The sequence below is a fragment of the Plectropomus leopardus genome, chromosome 15, assembly GCF_026936395.1.
Source record: "Plectropomus leopardus strain MGB_pleo_1.0 chromosome 15, ASM2693639v1, whole genome shotgun sequence".
Classification (NCBI taxonomy): domain Eukaryota; kingdom Metazoa; phylum Chordata; class Actinopteri; order Perciformes; family Serranidae; genus Plectropomus; species Plectropomus leopardus.
Window position 1 is genome coordinate 10843092 of NC_142190.1, and position 13988 is coordinate 10857079.

Sequence of the window (13988 nt, forward strand, 5' to 3'; positions counted from 1 at the left end):
TGCAGTTTTACAGTTTTAAGAGGATGCTTTGTAAACTTCCAGAATAAACTTTGGTGAAGCATGAGTTTCAGCATCCATACACAAGCTATACAAAGGAAACTAAACCATCCCTTCGATAGCTCAGCTGGTAGAGCGGAGGACTGTAGGTTGAAAATAGCAGTTATCCTTAGGTCGCTGGTTCAACTCCGGCTCGAAGGATGGACTTTTCCATGGTCTGTAATGACAAACCATTCAGAAAGTAAGATATATCAGTGGGGGTCGTTGTCAGAGTTGTAGATTTCATTGCTTGATTTGGTGCGACACACTGACCCTTGTTGACGGCAACGTCTTTGTGGTCGAGTGCAGTTCTACAGTTTTAAGAGGATGCTTTGTAAACTTCCAGAATAAACTTTGGTGAAGCATCAGTTTCAGCATCCATACACAAGCTATACAAAGGAAACTAAAACATCCCTTCGATAGCTCAGCTGGTAGAGCGGAGGACTGTAGGTTGAAAATAGCAGTTATCCTTAGGTCGCTGGTTCAACTCCGGCTCGAAGGATGGACTTTTCCATGGTCTGTAATGACAAACCATTCAGAAGGTAAGATATATCAGTGGGGGTCGTTGTCAGAGTTGTAGATTTCATTGCTTGATTTGGTGCGACACACTGACCCTTGTTGACGGCAACGTCTTTGTGGTCGAGTGCAGTTCTACAATTTTAAGCGGATGCTTTGTACATTTCCAGAATAAACTTTGGTGAAGCATGAGTTTCAGCATCCATACACAAGCTGTACAAAGGAAACTAAAACATCCCTTCGATAGCTCAGTTGGTAGAGCGGAGGACTGTAGGTTGAAAACGCTTATCCTTAGGTCGCTGGTTCAACTCTGGCTCGAAGGATGGACTTTTCCATGGTCTGTAATGACAAACCATTCAGAAGGTAAGATATATCAGTGGGGGTCATTGTCAGAGTTGTGGATTTCATTGCTTGATTTGGTGCGACACACTGACCCTTGTTGACGGCAACGTCTTTGTGGTCGAGTGCAGTTCTACAGTTTTAAGAGGATGCTTTGTAAACTTCCAGAATAAACTTTGGTGAAGCATCAGTTTCAGCATCCATACACAAGCTATACAAAGGAAACTAAAACATCCCTTCGATAGCTCAGCTGGTAGAGCGGAGGACTGTAGGTTGAAAATAGCAGTTATCCTTAGGTCGCTGGTTCAACTCCGGCTCGAAGGATGGACTTTTCCATGGTCTGTAATGACAAACCATTCAGAAGGTAAGATATATCAGTGGGGGTCGTTGTCAGAGTTGTAGATTTCATTGCTTGATTTGGTGCGACACACTGACCCTTGTTGACGGCAACGTCTTTGTGGTCGAGTGCAGTTCTACAATTTTAAGCGGATGCTTTGTACATTTCCAGAATAAACTTTGGTGAAGCATGAGTTTCAGCATCCATACACAAGCTGTACAAAGGAAACTAAAACATCCCTTCGATAGCTCAGTTGGTAGAGCGGAGGACTGTAGGTTGAAAACGCTTATCCTTAGGTCGCTGGTTCAACTCTGGCTCGAAGGATGGACTTTTCCATGGTCTGTAATGACAAACCATTCAGAAGGTAAGATATATCAGTGGGGGTCATTGTCAGAGTTGTGGATTTCATTGCTTGATTTGGTGCGACACACTGACCCTTGTTGACGGCAACGTCTTTGTGGTCGAGTGCAGTTCTACAGTTTTAAGAGGATGCTTTGTAAACTTCCAGAATAAACTTTGGTGAAGCATGAGTTTCAGCATCCATACACAAGCTGTACAAAGGAAACTAAAACATCCCTTCGATAGCTCAGCTGGTAGAGCGGAGGACTGTAGGTTGAAAATAGCAGTTATCCTTAGGTCGCTGGTTCAACTCCGGCTCGAAGGATGGACTTTTCCATGGTCTGTAATGACAAACCATTCAGAAGGTAAGATATATCAGTGGGGGTCGTTGTCAGAGTTGTAGATTTCATTGCTTGATTTGGTGCGACACACTGACCCTTGTTGACGGCAACATCTTTATGGTCGAGTGCAGTTCTACAGTTTTAAGAGGATGCTTTGTAAACTTCCAGAATAAACTTTGGTGAAGCATGAGTTTCAGCATCCATACACAAGCTGTACAAAGGAAACTAAAACATCCCTTCGATAGCTCAGCTGGTAGAGCGGAGGACTGTAGGTTGAAAATAGCAGTTATCCTTAGGTCGCTGGTTCAACTCCGGCTCGAAGGATGGACTTTTCCATGGTCCGTAATGATAAACCATTCAGAAGGTAAGATATATCAGTGGGGGTCGTTGTCAGAGTTGTAGGTTTCATTGCTTGATTTGGTGCGACACACTGACCCTTGTTGACGGCAACGTCTTTGTGGTCGAGTGCAGTTCTACAGTTTTAAGAGGATGCTTTGTAAACCTTCAGAATAAACTTTGGTGAAGCATGAGTTTCAGCATCCATACACAAGCTATACAAAGGAAACTAAAACATCCCTTCGATAGCTCAGTTGGTAGAGCGGAGGACTGTAGGTTGAAAATAGCAGTTATCCTTAAGTCGCTGGTTCAACTCCGGCTCGAAGGATGGACTTTTCCATGGTCTGTAATGACAAACCATTCAGAAGGTAAGATATATCAGTGGGGGTTGTCAGAGTTGTAGATTTCATTCCTTGATTTGGTGCGACACACTGACCCTTGTTGACGGCAACGTCTTTGTGGTCGAGTGCAGTTCTACAGTTTTAAGAGGATGCTTTGTAAACTTCCAGAATAAACTTTGGTGAAGCATGAGTTTCAGCATCCATACACAAGCTATACAAAGGAAACTAAACCATCCCTTCAATAGCTCAGCTGGTAGAGCGGAGGACTGTAGGTTGAAAATAGCAGTTATCCTTAGGTCGCTGGTTCAACTCCGGCTCGAAGGATGGACTTTTCCATGGTCTGTAATGACAAACCATTCAGAAGGTAAAATATATCAGTGGGGGTCGTTGTCAGAATTGTAGGTTTCATTGCTTGATTTGGTGCGACACACTGACCCTTGTTGACGGCAACGTCTCTGTGGTCGAGTGCAGTTCTACAACTTTAAGCGGATGCTTTGTATATTTCCAGAATAAACTTTGGTGAAGCATTAGTTTCAGCATCCATACACTAGCTATACAAAGGAGACTAGAGCATCCCTTCGATAGCTCAGTTGGTAGAGCGGAGGACTGTAGGTTGAAAATAGCAGTTATCCTTAGGTCGCTGGTTCAACTCCGGCTCGAAGGAAGGACTTTTCATTGGTCCGTGACAATAAAGCATTCAGAAGATAAAATATATCAGTGGGGGTCGTTGTCAGAATTGTAGGTTTCATTGCTTGATTTGGTGCGACACACTGACCCTTGTTGACGGCAACGTCTCTGTGGTCGAGTGCAGTTCTACAATTTTAAGCGGATGCTTTGTACATTTCCAGAATAAACTTTGGTGAAGCATCAGTTTCAGCATCCATACACAAGCTGTACAAAGGAAACTAAAACATCCCTTCGATAGCTCAGCTGGTAGAGCAGAGGACTGTAGGTTGAAAATAGCAGTTATCCTTAGGTCGCTGGTTCAACTCCGGCTCGAAGGATGGACTTTTCCATGGTCTGTAATAACAAACCATTCAGAAGGTAAAATATATCAGTGGGGGTCGTTGTCAGAGTTGTAGATTTCATTGCTTGATTTGGTGCGACACACTGACCCTTGTTGACGGCAACGTCTCTGTGGTCGAGTGCAGTTCTACAACTTTAAGCGGATGCTTTGTACATTTCCAGAATAAACTTTGGTGAAGCATCAGTTTCAGCATCCATACACAAGCTATACAAAAGACACTAAAGCATCCCTTCGATAGCTCAGCTGGTAGAGCGGAGGACTGTAGGTTGAAAATAGCAGTTATCCTTAGGTCGCTGGTTCAACTCCGGCTCGAAGGATGGACTTTTCCATGGTCTGTAATGACAAACCATTCAGAAGGTAAGATATGTCAGTGGGGGTTGTCAGAGTTGTAGATTTCATTCCTTGATTTGGTGCGACACACTGACCCTTGTTGACGGCAACGTCTTTGTGGTCGAGTGCAGTTCTACAGTTTTAAGAGGATGCTTTGTACATTTCCAGAATAAACTTTGGTGAAGCATGAGTTTCAGCATCCATACACAAGCTATACAAAGGAAACTAAAACATCCCTTCGATAGCTCAGCTGGTAGAGCGGAGGACTGTAGGTTGAAAATAGCAGTTATCCTTAGGTCGCTGGTTCAACTCCGGCTCGAAGGATGGACTTTTCCATGGTCTGTAATGACAAACCATTCAGAAGGTAAGATATATCAGTGGGGGTCGTTGTCAGAGTTGTAGATTTCATTGCTTGATTTGGTGCGACACACTGACCCTTGTTGACGGCAACGTCTTTGTGGTCGAGTGCAGTTCTACAGTTTTAAGAGGATGCTTTGTAAACTTCCAGAATAAACTTTGGTGAAGCATGAGTTTCAGCATCCATACACAAGCTGTACAAAGGAAACTAAAACATCCCTTCGATAGCTCAGCTGGTAGAGCGGAGGACTGTAGGTTGAAAATAGCAGTTATCCTTAGGTCGCTGGTTCAACTCCGGCTCGAAGGATGGACTTTTCCATGGTCCGTATTGACAAACCATTCAGAAGGTAAAATATATCAGTGGGGGTCGTTGTCAGAATTGTAGGTTTCATTGCTTGATTTGGTGCGACACACTGACCCTTGTTGACGGCAACGTCTTTGTGGTCGAGTGCAGTTCTACAATTTTAAGCGGATGCTTTGTACATTTCCAGAATAAACTTTGGTGAAGCATGAGTTTCAGCATCCATACACAAGCTGTACAAAGGAAACTAAAACATCCCTTCGATAGCTCAGTTGGTAGAGCGGAGGACTGTAGGTTGAAAACGCTTATCCTTAGGTCGCTGGTTCAACTCTGGCTCGAAGGATGGACTTTTCCATGGTCTGTAATGACAAACCATTCAGAAGGTAAGATATATCAGTGGGGGTCGTTGTCAGAGTTGTAGATTTCATTGCTTGATTTGGTGCGACACACTGACCCTTGTTGACGGCAACGTCTTTGTGGTCGAGTGCAGTTCTACAGTTTTAAGAGGATGCTTTGTACATTTCCAGAATAAACTTTGGTGAAGCATGAGTTTCAGCATCCATACACAAGCTATACAAAGGAAACTAAAACATCCCTTCGATAGCTCAGCTGGTAGAGCGGAGGACTGTAGGTTGAAAATAGCAGTTATCCTTAGGTCGCTGGTTCAACTCCGGCTCGAAGGATGGACTTTTCCATGGTCTGTAATGACAAACCATTCAGAAGGTAAGATATATCAGTGGGGGTCGTTGTCAGAGTTGTAGATTTCATTGCTTGATTTGGTGCGACACACTGACCCTTGTTGACGGCAACGTCTTTGTGGTCGAGTGCAGTTCTACAGTTTTAAGAGGATGCTTTGTAAACTTCCAGAATAAACTTTGGTGAAGCATGAGTTTCAGCATCCATACACAAGCTGTACAAAGGAAACTAAAACATCCCTTCGATAGCTCAGTTGGTAGAGCGGAGGACTGTAGGTTGAAAACGCTTATCCTTAGGTCGCTGGTTCAACTCTGGCTCGAAGGATGGACTTTTCCATGGTCTGTAATGACAAACCATTCAGAAGGTAAGATATATCAGTGGGGGTCGTTGTCAGAGTTGTAGATTTCATTGCTTGATTTGGTGCGACACACTGACCCTTGTTGACGGCAACGTCTTTGTGGTCGAGTGCAGTTCTACAGTTTTAAGAGGATGCTTTGTAAACCTTCAGAATAAACTTTGGTGAAGCATGAGTTTCAGCATCCATACACAAGCTATACAAAGGAAACTAAAACATCCCTTCGATAGCTCAGCTGGTAGAGCGGAGGACTGTAGGTTGAAAATAGCAGTTATCCTTAGGTCGCTGGTTCAACTCCGGCTCGAAGGATGGACTTTTCCATGGTCCGTAATGATAAACCATTCAGAAGGTAAAATATATCAGTGGGGGTCGTTGTCAGAGTTGTAGATTTCATTGCTTGATTTGGTGCGACACACTGACCCTTGTTGACGGCAACGCGTCTTTGTGGTCGAGTGCAGTTCTACAATTTTAAGCGGATGCTTTGTACATTTCAGAATAAACTTTGGTGAAGCATGAGTTTCAGCATCCATACACAAGCTGTACAAAGGAAACTAAAACATCCCTTCGATAGCTCAGTTGGTAGAGCGGAGGACTGTAGGTTGAAAACGCTTATCCTTAGGTCGCTGGTTCAACTCTGGCTTGAAGGATGGACTTTTCCATGGTCTGTAATGACAAACCATTCAGAAGGTAAGATATATCAGTGGGGGTCATTGTCAGAGTTGTGGATTTCATTGCTTGATTTGGTGCGACACACTGACCCTTGTTGACGGCAACGTCTTTGTGGTCGAGTGCAGTTCTACAGTTTTAAGAGGATGCTTTGTAAACTTCCAGAATAAACTTTGGTGAAGCATCAGTTTCAGCATCCATACACAAGCTGTACAAAGGAAACTAAAACATCCCTTCGATAGCTCAGCTGGTAGAGCGGAGGACTGTAGGTTGAAAATAGCAGTTATCCTTAGGTCGCTGGTTCAACTCCGGCTCGAAGGATGGACTTTTCCATGGTCCGTAATGATAAACCATTCAGAAGGTAAAATATATCAGTGGGGGTCGTTGTCAGAGTTGTAGGTTTCATTGCTTGATTTGGTGCGACACACTGACCCTTGTTGACGGCAACGTCTTTGTGGTCGAGTGCAGTTCTACAGTTTTAAGAGGATGCTTTGTAAACTTCCAGAATAAACTTTGGTGAAGCATGAGTTTCAGCATCCATACACAAGCTATACAAAGGAAACTAAAACATCCCCTCGATAGCTCAGCTGGTAGAGCGGAGGACTGTAGGTTGAAAATAGCAGTTATCCTTAGGTCGCTGGTTCAACTCCAGCTCGAAGGATGGACTTTTCCATGGTCCGTAATGACAAACCATTCAGAAGGTAAAATATATCAGTGGGGGTCGTTGTCAGAATTGTAGGTTTCATTGCTTGATTTGGTGCGACACACTGACCCTTGTTGACGGCAACGTCTTTGTGGTCGAGTGCAGTTCTACAATTTTAAGCGGATGCTTTGTACATTTCCAGAATAAACTTTGGTGAAGCATGAGTTTCAGCATCCATACACAAGCTGTACAAAGGAAACTAAAACATCCCTTCGATAGCTCAGTTGGTAGAGCGGAGGACTGTAGGTTGAAAACGCTTATCCTTAGGTCGCTGGTTCAACTCTGGCTCGAAGGATGGACTTTTCCATGGTCTGTAATGACAAACCATTCAGAAGGTAAGATATATCAGTGGGGGTCATTGTCAGAGTTGTGGATTTCATTGCTTGATTTGGTGCGACACACTGACCCTTGTTGACGGCAACGTCTTTGTGGTCGAGTGCAGTTCTACAGTTTTAAGAGGATGCTTTGTAAACTTCCAGAATAAACTTTGGTGAAGCATGAGTTTCAGCATCCATACACAAGCTGTACAAAGGAAACTAAAACATCCCTTCGATAGCTCAGTTGGTAGAGCGGAGGACTGTAGGTTGAAAATAGCAGTTATCCTTAGGTCGCTGGTTCAACTCCGGCTCGAAGGATGGACTTTTCCATGGTCTGTAATGACAAACCATTCAGAAGGTAAGATATATCAGTGGGGGTCGTTGTCAGAGTTGTAGATTTCATTGCTTGATTTGGTGCGACACACTGACCCTTGTTGACGGCAACGTCTTTGTGGTCGAGTGCAGTTCTACAGTTTTAAGAGGATGCTTTGTAAACTTCCAGAATAAACTTTGGTGAAGCATGAGTTTCAGCATCCATACACAAGCTATACAAAGGAAACTAAAACATCCCTTCGATAGCTCAGCTGGTAGAGCGGAGGACTGTAGGTTGAAAATAGCAGTTATCCTTAGGTCGCTGGTTCAACTCCGGCTCGAAGGATGGACTTTTCCATGGTCCGTAATGATAAACCATTCAGAAGGTAAAATATATCAGTGGGGGTCGTTGTCAGAGTTGTAGATTTCATTGCTTGATTTGGTGCGACACACTGACCCTTGTTGACGGCAACGTCTTTGTGGTCGAGTGCAGTTCTACAATTTTAAGCGGATGCTTTGTACATTTCCAGAATAAACTTTGGTGAAGCATGAGTTTCAGCATCCATACACAAGCTGTACAAAGGAAACTAAAACATCCCTTCGATAGCTCAGTTGGTAGAGCGGAGGACTGTAGGTTGAAAATAGCAGTTATCCTTAGGTCGCTGGTTCAACTCCGGCTCGAAGGACGGACTTTTCCATGGTCCGTAATGATAAACCATTCAGAAGGTAAAATATATCAGTGGGGGTCGTTGTCAGAGTTGTAGGTTTCATTGCTTGATTTGGTGCGACACACTGACCCTTGTTGACGGCAACGTCTTTGTGGTCGAGTGCAGTTCTACAGTTTTAAGAGGATGCTTTGTAAACTTCCAGAATAAACTTTGGTGAAGCATGAGTTTCAGCATCCATACACAAGCTATACAAAGGAAACTAAAACATCCCTTCGATAGCTCAGCTGGTAGAGCGGAGGACTGTAGGTTGAAAATAGCAGTTATCCTTAGGTCGCTGGTTCAACTCCGGCTCGAAGGATGGACTTTTCCATGGTCCGTAATGACAAACCATTCAGAAGGTAAAATATATCAGTGGGGGTCGTTGTCAGAATTGTAGGTTTCATTGCTTGATTTGGTGCGACACACTGACCCTTGTTGACGGCAACGTCTTTGTGGTCGAGTGCAGTTCTACAATTTTAAGCGGATGCTTTGTACATTTCCAGAATAAACTTTGGTGAAGCATGAGTTTCAGCATCCATACACAAGCTGTACAAAGGAAACTAAAACATCCCTTCGATAGCTCAGTTGGTAGAGCGGAGGACTGTAGGTTGAAAACGCTTATCCTTAGGTCGCTGGTTCAACTCTGGCTCGAAGGATGGACTTTTCCATGGTCTGTAATGACAAACCATTCAGAAGGTAAGATATATCAGTGGGGGTCATTGTCAGAGTTGTGGATTTCATTGCTTGATTTGGTGCGACACACTGACCCTTGTTGACGGCAACGTCTTTGTGGTCGAGTGCAGTTCTACAGTTTTAAGAGGATGCTTTGTAAACTTCCAGAATAAACTTTGGTGAAGCATGAGTTTCAGCATCCATACACAAGCTGTACAAAGGAAACTAAAACATCCCTTCGATAGCTCAGTTGGTAGAGCGGAGGCCTGTAGGTTGAAAATAGCAGTTATCCTTAGGTCGCTGGTTCAACTCCGGCTCGAAGGATGGACTTTTCCATGGTCTGTAATGACAAACCATTCAGAAGGTAAGATATATCAGTGGGGTCGTTGTCAGAGTTGTAGATTTCATTGCTTGATTTGGTGCGACACACTGACCCTTGTTGACGGCAACGCGTCTTTGTGGTCGAGTGCAGTTCTACAGTTTTAAGAGGATGCTTTGTAAACTTCCAGAATAAACTTTGGTGAAGCATGAGTTTCAGCATCCATACACAAGCTATACAAAGGAAACTAAAACATCCCTTCGATAGCTCAGCTGGTAGAGCGGAGGACTGTAGGTTGAAAATAGCAGTTATCCTTAGGTCGCTGGTTCAACTCCGGCTCGAAGGATGGACTTTTCCATGGTCCGTAATGATAAACCATTCAGAAGGTAAAATATATCAGTGGGGGTCGTTGTCAGAGTTGTAGATTTCATTGCTTGATTTGGTGCGACACACTGACCCTTGTTGACGGCAACGTCTTTGTGGTCGAGTGCAGTTCTACAATTTTAAGCGGATGCTTTGTACATTTCCAGAATAAACTTTGGTGAAGCATGAGTTTCAGCATCCATACACAAGCTGTACAAAGGAAACTAAAACATCCCTTCGATAGCTCAGTTGGTAGAGCGGAGGACTGTAGGTTGAAAACGCTTATCCTTAGGTCGCTGGTTCAACTCTGGCTCGAAGGATGGACTTTTCCATGGTCTGTAATGACAAACCATTCAGAAGGTAAGATATATCAGTGGGGGTCATTGTCAGAGTTGTGGATTTCATTGCTTGATTTGGTGCGACACACTGACCCTTGTTGACGGCAACGTCTTTGTGGTCGAGTGCAGTTCTACAGTTTTAAGAGGATGCTTTGTAAACTTCCAGAATAAACTTTGGTGAAGCATCAGTTTCAGCATCCATACACAAGCTGTACAAAGGAAACTAAAACATCCCTTCGATAGCTCAGCTGGTAGAGCAGAGGACTGTAGGTTGAAAATAGCAGTTATCCTTAGGTCGCTGGTTCAACTCCGGCTCGAAGGATGGACTTTTCCATGGTCCGTAATGATAAACCATTCAGAAGGTAAGATATATCAGTGGGGGTCGTTGTCAGAGTTGTAGGTTTCATTGCTTGATTTGGTGCGACACACTGACCCTTGTTGACGGCAACGTCTTTGTGGTCGAGTGCAGTTCTACAGTTTTAAGAGGATGCTTTGTAAACTTCCAGAATAAACTTTGGTGAAGCATGAGTTTCAGCATCCATACACAAGCTATACAAAGGAAACTAAACCATCCCTTCGATAGCTCAGCTGGTAGAGCGGAGGACTGTAGGTTGAAAATAGCAGTTATCCTTAGGTCGCTGGTTCAACTCCGGCTCGAAGGATGGACTTTTCCATGGTCCGTAATGACAAACCATTCAGAAGGTAAAATATATCAGTGGGGGTCGTTGTCAGAATTGTAGGTTTCATTGCTTGATTTGGTGCGACACACTGACCCTTGTTGACGGCAACGTCTTTGTGGTCGAGTGCAGTTCTACAATTTTAAGCGGATGCTTTGTACATTTCCAGAATAAACTTTGGTGAAGCATGAGTTTCAGCATCCATACACAAGCTGTACAAAGGAAACTAAAACATCCCTTCAATAGCTCAGTTGGTAGAGCGGAGGACTGTAGGTTGAAAACGCTTATCCTTAGGTCGCTGGTTCAACTCTGGCTCGAAGGATGGACTTTTCCATGGTCTGTAATGACAAACCATTCAGAAGGTAAGATATATCAGTGGGGGTCATTGTCAGAGTTGTGGATTTCATTGCTTGATTTGGTGCGACACACTGACCCTTGTTGACGGCAACGTCTTTGTGGTCGAGTGCAGTTCTACAGTTTTAAGAGGATGCTTTGTAAACTTCCAGAATAAACTTTGGTGAAGCATGAGTTTCAGCATCCATACACAAGCTGTACAAAGGAAACTAAAACATCCCTTCGATAGCTCAGCTGGTAGAGCGGAGGACTGTAGGTTGAAAATAGCAGTTATCCTTAGGTCGCTGGTTCAACTCCGGCTCGAAGGATGGACTTTTCCATGGTCCGTAATGACAAACCATTCAGAAGGTAAGATATATCAGTGGGGGTCGTTGTCAGAGTTGTAGATTTCATTGCTTGATTTGGTGCGACACACTGACCCTTGTTGACGGCAACGTCTTTGTGGTCGAGTGCAGTTCTACAGTTTTAAGAGGATGCTTTGTAAACCTTCAGAATAAACTTTGGTGAAGCATGAGTTTCAGCATCCATACACAAGCTGTACAAAGGAAACTAAAACATCCCTTCGATAGCTCAGCTGGTAGAGCGGAGGACTGTAGGTTGAAAATAGCAGTTATCCTTAGGTCGCTGGTTCAACTCCGGCTCGAAGGATGGACTTTTCCATGGTCCGTAATGATAAACCATTCAGAAGGTAAAATATATCAGTGGGGGTCGTTGTCAGAGTTGTAGATTTCATTGCTTGATTTGGTGCGACACACTGACCCTTGTTGACGGCAACGTCTTTGTGGTCGAGTGCAGTTCTACAATTTTAAGCGGATGCTTTGTACATTTCCAGAATAAACTTTGGTGAAGCATGAGTTTCAGCATCCATACACAAGCTGTACAAAGGAAACTAAAACATCCCTTCGATAGCTCAGTTGGTAGAGCGGAGGACTGTAGGTTGAAAATAGCAGTTATCCTTAGGTCGCTGGTTCAACTCCGGCTCAAAGGATGGACTTTTCCATGGTCCGTAATGATAAACCATTCAGAAGGTAAAATATATCAGTGGGGGTCGTTGTCAGAGTTGTAGGTTTCATTGCTTGATTTGGTGCGACACACTGACCCTTGTTGACGGCAACGTCTTTGTGGTCGAGTGCAGTTCTACAGTTTTAAGAGGATGCTTTGTAAACTTCCAGAATAAACTTTGGTGAAGCATGAGTTTCAGCATCCATACACAAGCTATACAAAGGAAACTAAAACATCCCTTCGATAGCTCAGCTGGTAGAGCGGAGGACTGTAGGTTGAAAATAGCAGTTATCCTTAGGTCGCTGGTTCAACTCCGGCTCGAAGGATGGACTTTTCCATGGTCCGTAATGACAAACCATTCAGAAGGTAAAATATATCAGTGGGGGTCGTTGTCAGAATTGTAGGTTTCATTGCTTGATTTGGTGCGACACACTGACCCTTGTTGACGGCAACGTCTTTGTGGTCGAGTGCAGTTCTATAGTTTTAAGAGGATGCTTTGTACATTTCCAGAATTAACTTTGGTGAAGCATCAGTTTCAGCATCCATACACAAGCTATACAAAGGAGCCTAGAGCATCCCTTCGATAGCTCAGTTGGTAGAGCGGAGGACTGTAGGTTGAAAATAGCAGTTATCCTTAGGTCGCTGGTTCAACTCCGGCTCGAAGGATGGACTTTTCATTGTTGTTTAAGGACAACACATTCAGAAAGTGAAACATGTCATTTGGCCTCATTGTCAGAGCTGCTGTTTACATTTCTTCATTGGTCTGACACAATGACCCTTTGTTATCAAATGGAGTTCATCTCCAACAGTGTGCATGTGTCTTTTAATGTTGTAAATAAAGCTTGGTGAAGCATCAGTTTCAGTATTCATGCAAAACCTGAACAAAGTAATCTAACATCCCTTCGATGGTGTAGAAGGTGAAATATGTCAATGGGCCTCATTTTCAGAGCTGTAGGTTTTATTGCTTGATTTCGTCTGAAACACTGACCCTCGTCTAATCCTTTCCTTGGGCATCGAGGATAGTCATCCAACTATTTAGGCATGTGCTTTGTTAGTACCTGCAAAATAAACTGTGGTTAATTCGGAGTTTCAGTCTCCATGCAGGGGCTAAACAATTGACGACTGCTGCCTACTTTCCATAGCCCAGATAAAGCAAAGGACTGTAGGTTGATGATGAACAAAAGAATACCTGCACACATCAGAAGAACATCAACTTGCTTTTGCACAACCATTTCAGTCATTGCATGCCACAAACATTTAATTCATATTTTGAATTATTATGGAAATATACATCATCAAATCGTTAATCAGCAGAGTCTGTAACTGTGTCCTTTTACAAATAGGGAAAATATTGTCCCATTCTCCCAGTCCTATTTAACAGTTTTAGAGCCCTGTACTACTCTGTACATTTAGGAAAATATCTGTAAACATGTTGCTCTATGTATGTTGTTGCCCCCCCTTTATGTGTGAAAGTGATGACTCCAGCTCCAGTGGCTGCACTTAAAGCTGGATTGACTTGTTTTGTGCCCCCCTTTTGACAAGGCCTAACTCCCACCCCCCTGTGCATTGTGTATGTACCCTGTCACCTCCAAGGCCCCCATCATGTGCAGTGCACACAGCATGCTGTTAATGACAACTCCATCATTTCCACAGAGACCCTAAACAAACCTGCATGCTGGTGCCTTACCTTGCCCCAGGTTTTTTGAGTGACAGTGTGATCGTGGTAATTTGGCAATATGCACCAAAATAATTTAAACGAAATATTTAATTTAGCTGCCCCTACTATCTTGATTTTTGATACAGATCCCTGATGATGTGTGTGTCTGGCTTTTCAACTTACCTTTCTGATCACTGACTTGACTGACACGCCTCTCAAGTCTGTTCTGCTTTGTTTACACCGCACGTCT

The 13988-nt window shown here is 43.6% G+C and overlaps 1 protein-coding gene and 25 non-coding genes across 26 annotated transcripts in view; 25 read left to right on the forward strand and 1 right to left on the reverse strand.

Annotated features, from left to right (window-relative positions):
* The window catches only part of LOC121952732 (serine/threonine-protein kinase pim-1-like), a 29129-nt gene extending 15142 nt beyond the window's left edge, over positions 1–13987 (reverse strand). Inside the window, exon 1 of the mRNA XM_088088128.1 lies at positions 13922–13987. The gene's annotated coding sequence lies outside the window, so the exon portion shown is untranslated. The remainder of the gene's footprint in view (positions 1–13921) is intronic.
* On the forward strand, positions 110–198 carry trnay-gua (transfer RNA tyrosine (anticodon GUA)). Its single transcript is given in 2 exon segments — positions 110–146; positions 163–198. It is a non-coding gene; the product is annotated as a tRNA-Tyr (tRNA).
* trnay-gua (transfer RNA tyrosine (anticodon GUA)) lies at positions 450–538 on the forward strand. Its single transcript is given in 2 exon segments — positions 450–486; positions 503–538. It is a non-coding gene; the product is annotated as a tRNA-Tyr (tRNA).
* On the forward strand, positions 1127–1215 carry trnay-gua (transfer RNA tyrosine (anticodon GUA)). The gene is given in 2 exon segments: positions 1127–1163; positions 1180–1215. It is a non-coding gene; the product is annotated as a tRNA-Tyr (tRNA).
* Positions 1804–1892, forward strand: trnay-gua (transfer RNA tyrosine (anticodon GUA)). The gene is given in 2 exon segments: positions 1804–1840; positions 1857–1892. It is a non-coding gene; the product is annotated as a tRNA-Tyr (tRNA).
* On the forward strand, positions 2144–2232 carry trnay-gua (transfer RNA tyrosine (anticodon GUA)). The gene is given in 2 exon segments: positions 2144–2180; positions 2197–2232. It is a non-coding gene; the product is annotated as a tRNA-Tyr (tRNA).
* trnay-gua (transfer RNA tyrosine (anticodon GUA)) lies at positions 2484–2572 on the forward strand. Its single transcript is given in 2 exon segments — positions 2484–2520; positions 2537–2572. It is a non-coding gene; the product is annotated as a tRNA-Tyr (tRNA).
* Positions 3161–3249, forward strand: trnay-gua (transfer RNA tyrosine (anticodon GUA)). Its single transcript is given in 2 exon segments — positions 3161–3197; positions 3214–3249. It is a non-coding gene; the product is annotated as a tRNA-Tyr (tRNA).
* Positions 3501–3589, forward strand: trnay-gua (transfer RNA tyrosine (anticodon GUA)). The gene is given in 2 exon segments: positions 3501–3537; positions 3554–3589. It is a non-coding gene; the product is annotated as a tRNA-Tyr (tRNA).
* Positions 3841–3929, forward strand: trnay-gua (transfer RNA tyrosine (anticodon GUA)). The gene is given in 2 exon segments: positions 3841–3877; positions 3894–3929. It is a non-coding gene; the product is annotated as a tRNA-Tyr (tRNA).
* trnay-gua (transfer RNA tyrosine (anticodon GUA)) lies at positions 4178–4266 on the forward strand. Its single transcript is given in 2 exon segments — positions 4178–4214; positions 4231–4266. It is a non-coding gene; the product is annotated as a tRNA-Tyr (tRNA).
* trnay-gua (transfer RNA tyrosine (anticodon GUA)) lies at positions 4518–4606 on the forward strand. Its single transcript is given in 2 exon segments — positions 4518–4554; positions 4571–4606. It is a non-coding gene; the product is annotated as a tRNA-Tyr (tRNA).
* On the forward strand, positions 5195–5283 carry trnay-gua (transfer RNA tyrosine (anticodon GUA)). The gene is given in 2 exon segments: positions 5195–5231; positions 5248–5283. It is a non-coding gene; the product is annotated as a tRNA-Tyr (tRNA).
* trnay-gua (transfer RNA tyrosine (anticodon GUA)) lies at positions 5872–5960 on the forward strand. Its single transcript is given in 2 exon segments — positions 5872–5908; positions 5925–5960. It is a non-coding gene; the product is annotated as a tRNA-Tyr (tRNA).
* trnay-gua (transfer RNA tyrosine (anticodon GUA)) lies at positions 6550–6638 on the forward strand. The gene is given in 2 exon segments: positions 6550–6586; positions 6603–6638. It is a non-coding gene; the product is annotated as a tRNA-Tyr (tRNA).
* trnay-gua (transfer RNA tyrosine (anticodon GUA)) lies at positions 7567–7655 on the forward strand. The gene is given in 2 exon segments: positions 7567–7603; positions 7620–7655. It is a non-coding gene; the product is annotated as a tRNA-Tyr (tRNA).
* On the forward strand, positions 7907–7995 carry trnay-gua (transfer RNA tyrosine (anticodon GUA)). Its single transcript is given in 2 exon segments — positions 7907–7943; positions 7960–7995. It is a non-coding gene; the product is annotated as a tRNA-Tyr (tRNA).
* On the forward strand, positions 8247–8335 carry trnay-gua (transfer RNA tyrosine (anticodon GUA)). The gene is given in 2 exon segments: positions 8247–8283; positions 8300–8335. It is a non-coding gene; the product is annotated as a tRNA-Tyr (tRNA).
* On the forward strand, positions 8587–8675 carry trnay-gua (transfer RNA tyrosine (anticodon GUA)). Its single transcript is given in 2 exon segments — positions 8587–8623; positions 8640–8675. It is a non-coding gene; the product is annotated as a tRNA-Tyr (tRNA).
* Positions 9605–9693, forward strand: trnay-gua (transfer RNA tyrosine (anticodon GUA)). The gene is given in 2 exon segments: positions 9605–9641; positions 9658–9693. It is a non-coding gene; the product is annotated as a tRNA-Tyr (tRNA).
* On the forward strand, positions 10282–10370 carry trnay-gua (transfer RNA tyrosine (anticodon GUA)). The gene is given in 2 exon segments: positions 10282–10318; positions 10335–10370. It is a non-coding gene; the product is annotated as a tRNA-Tyr (tRNA).
* On the forward strand, positions 10622–10710 carry trnay-gua (transfer RNA tyrosine (anticodon GUA)). The gene is given in 2 exon segments: positions 10622–10658; positions 10675–10710. It is a non-coding gene; the product is annotated as a tRNA-Tyr (tRNA).
* On the forward strand, positions 11299–11387 carry trnay-gua (transfer RNA tyrosine (anticodon GUA)). Its single transcript is given in 2 exon segments — positions 11299–11335; positions 11352–11387. It is a non-coding gene; the product is annotated as a tRNA-Tyr (tRNA).
* On the forward strand, positions 11639–11727 carry trnay-gua (transfer RNA tyrosine (anticodon GUA)). The gene is given in 2 exon segments: positions 11639–11675; positions 11692–11727. It is a non-coding gene; the product is annotated as a tRNA-Tyr (tRNA).
* Positions 12319–12407, forward strand: trnay-gua (transfer RNA tyrosine (anticodon GUA)). The gene is given in 2 exon segments: positions 12319–12355; positions 12372–12407. It is a non-coding gene; the product is annotated as a tRNA-Tyr (tRNA).
* On the forward strand, positions 12659–12747 carry trnay-gua (transfer RNA tyrosine (anticodon GUA)). Its single transcript is given in 2 exon segments — positions 12659–12695; positions 12712–12747. It is a non-coding gene; the product is annotated as a tRNA-Tyr (tRNA).
* Position 13988: the final 1 nt, after the last annotated feature.